The sequence below is a fragment of the Poecilia mexicana genome, unplaced genomic scaffold (genome assembly GCF_051168715.1).
Source record: "Poecilia mexicana isolate PSO_F unplaced genomic scaffold, ASM5116871v1 scaffold_10, whole genome shotgun sequence".
NCBI classification, from domain to species: domain Eukaryota; kingdom Metazoa; phylum Chordata; class Actinopteri; order Cyprinodontiformes; family Poeciliidae; genus Poecilia; species Poecilia mexicana.
Window position 1 is genome coordinate 23,122,858 of NW_028263379.1, and position 3,679 is coordinate 23,126,536.

Genomic DNA, 3,679 nt, shown 5'->3' on the forward strand with positions numbered 1-3,679 from the left:
AAAATAGGCTACTACCAACCCCAGTTGTGCTGCAAGGATGACCTCAAAGCAGCAAACAGGGTGCAGCCGAACGAAGCACAAATGACTTAATGCGAATCAGATAAATAGGAAGCCAGCATGGACTTTTTCTTTCTCCTCCCTGGAAATCATGTGCAAGCCCTCTCTCCCTTCCTTCCTCTCCCCCTGACACACGGAGATCTGGCACGTTTGGCAGAGGGAGAAAAGAGAACAAACAAAGAGATGAGTGACCAACATGGAGATGTGAAGACCAGCTGAGTTATTCGATAAAAAAAAAAAAAAAAAAAAAACAGTAAAATGGAGAAGCAGGCTGTTGCCAGGCTGTGCTGTGAGAAAGGGAGAGTAGTGCAGCTGAACTGCTTTGAAAAGAGCTAGCCCTCTGTTTACTTACACTCGTATGCCGCTTTAGAAGCACTGCGATTACCGCCAATTGCTCGCTGTGACCTTTTATCACTCTTTCTGAGCCTTTATTAACCACTCGGCTTCTTAAAAGGATCTAAAGGAATTAAGAATTGGAAGTAGCACTGAGAGCAGGTTGTAAGAAAAACACTTTATGTAAAGGTATTTCTTGGTAGTGATGTCACCACTTTCTGCAATGATCTGTTCCGTCTGAATCACATACTAAATATTATGTTTCCATGCCTGACCTACAACCTCACAAAAGAAAAAATAAATAGATATATATATTAGTTGTTTTGATTACATCTATACAGGTAGAACCAGTCTGTATGTCGCACAGACTTTTCTGCGTGGAGTGTAACCTGGTAACCTGGTTACTCGGGTAACGTGGTTACTACCAGGTTACCAGGTTGCATTATACAAAGCCATGTATGTGGGACATAAGGTGATAATGTGTGCAGAGAGTAATTTGGTTTTGAGTATCTGAGAGCTGAACTAAGATAAATGCTGGACAAAAATCAGCTATTCCAGATGTGACCAGTGACCATTCAAATGTTTGATGACATATAACAATCAGCTGAAATAGATATTTCAACATGAAGAATGTAAAAAAAATATGCTAAAATAGATTTTGCTATTCATAAAAAGAAAAATTATTTTCTACATTGTGTACATTCAAATGTAGTTTCTATTATGTTTTTTTGAATTGTAAATATGGTCTGTAGTGGTGTAGCACGTCTACACAAGAAATAATCAATCCCTCTCAGAAAATTTTTTTTCAAAAAAGAGGTACATTCCTCTTCATGCGTCCCTCCCAGTCACCTCTGATTCTGTGTTGTGAAAACTACAGAGGAAATGGTCTCTGAGGATCATCATGGCCTGGTCCAGGACAGAAACCAGAAAGAAAGAGAACAAGATATAGGCATATAAAGAGAGACCTCAAAAACAAAGTCAACTAGAAGATAAAATGGTTTTCAGTTAAATGGTTTTGGACCATGAAGCTCAAAATCTCAGAGGCCGCTTGTTTGACTCAGAGGAAATCAGTGACTGGAGTAATCTACATTCTTCTGAATAGAGGAGAACTGCTGCTCTCACACTTAAAGGTTTTCAGGATCACAAAGGGCGGTGTACACTCACATCCATCCTCCAGATCGTGGAAACCCCTCTGCCCCCGTGCTGTGGTGCATTCTGGCACACTCACTGGTGGTAATTGTGTGCCTTGCTGCCTCTGGGCGTGTCTGAATACGGAGCAGGGGTGTGAGAGGAAGTCGGTGGCGAACAGAGGTGTTGAACCCTGTCATCCTGTTGTTAGTGGTCACACCTGTCTGTCGTTCACGGAGAGCGCCGAGAGTCAACAGTACGTGCTAAGTTTGTGCATTGTGAAATTTAACAGAGGGGAACCAGTTAATTATACCACAGCCATAACATGGCATGAATAGCCACAACCAAATAACAGTCTGCAGTACACCCACTTGTATTCAGTTGCAGTCTTCTGTAAATTGTGATAGCAAAAACGTGTTTTTAACATCTCTCTTGCTCAACAAGAACATGCGCTACGGCGTGTACTTAATTCTAAACGGTCCACCGACTCTGACTTGAGCAAAAAGGAGGAAGGTGAGAAGCTGAGCAGGGAGGGAGGTGATGTCTGGAGAATCTAGATGTTTTCTCACTGGCGTAAATTCAGAGCCAACTTTGCTTTATTTGCTCGTGTTTGTTTTGTCTTGCTTGTGTAACGACCTCAGCTCCGCCTTCATTCAGTCATTATTCCCTTCCTTGTCGTACAGAAGACCCCACAGTGAGTTTTGTGCATCTCAGTCGTCTCCGGGCGAATCGCAGGGAAGTCACATATTAGCCTGGGCGATTGTAATGCATGGCTCTCGTTCTGGCATACACAGAGCACGCCTGATTACATCCATTGGACACATTGACAATGTGGCCATCATAGTAGTTAAGAGTGGCACATGAGAGGTGGGAGGATCCAGGGCCACGGATCTGGGCACAGAGCTGCTCATTCATATGTAGGCCCTTTGAATCGTGACTGACATGGAGGTTTTCTTTGAAGTTCTTTTCTGGTGAGTCCTGCGATGCAAAACTGGTCTAATATGCTGAAATGGATCTGTTGTGTCGCTGAACCGCACGGCTACACACACCTCTCATCCAGTGAATCGCAATGGGTTAATACCTTCAACTTTTTTTTTTTCATTTTGCCATGTTAAAAACACATTTTATTTATTTTTTTACAACATTTGTCTAATTGATCAAGACAGATTATGGAAGGGAAGATGCATGAGCTTCAAAAGTTTAGACATCTAAAAAGTTTTGCAATCATTTGCAAAACCTTTGCTGTGAAAGCTCCATAGTTTTCACAGTATATATTTTGGTTAACAAATACTACTTAAGGTATAATTTAATAACTTAAATAAATACCACATTAAAGTTTTACCAAATATATATTTTTTTAAAAATCACTGAAATTACAGCTCTGCATATTAAGAGTGACATTCTTTCTTGCAAAGTAGCTCAATGAATAGGAATGAAAGAATGTTTGGTGACAATATTTGCAGACATTCTTTTATCTAGTTTGCCTAAACTAGAATAAAATCTAGTTTAGGCAATAAAATACAGAAAAGTTCTAACTTGAGGAAACGTGAAAGAGCTCCAGGAATAGAACACCAAAACAATTTTTACTGATTGAAGTGGGATGACTTTGACTGATTAACTAAATGACATGCTTGTGTGCCGCCAGGTGCTTGATAGGATTGTAAAAACATGGGAGGGACACAGATGGCGCAGCCAGGTCTCCAGTGGCCATAATAACACAGTACTCTCATAAAAATAACAGGTAGGGTGCTTATTATAGCGGAAAATACTGATACAGCCTACTCAAAGAGCCATGTTGCTGTTTTGTCAGAATAGATTTAACATAAATGAAAACGAAAACTGCCTTCGGTGTGGGGGGAAAGACTAAACGTTTTGTTTTGTATGCTTCGAAAAGACATTAGCGAAACTGTGAATGGTGATAAATCCACAAGCACACATCGAGTATTCCGTGTCCTCGCCCCATTTCCCCAGCTGCACAGGGCAGGACTTTGCAGAGTAATCCTAATTACGAGTTTGTTGGTTTTAGGATTATGAATCACACAATGGGCAATTTGCTCAACGGCAAGAAAGCAGAAGACGAAGAAAAAAGAAACATAACAAACAGGTCTCCACAACCTGCATATCAGCCTGCATGTCCAAATTGCTGGTTATGTCACTCAGT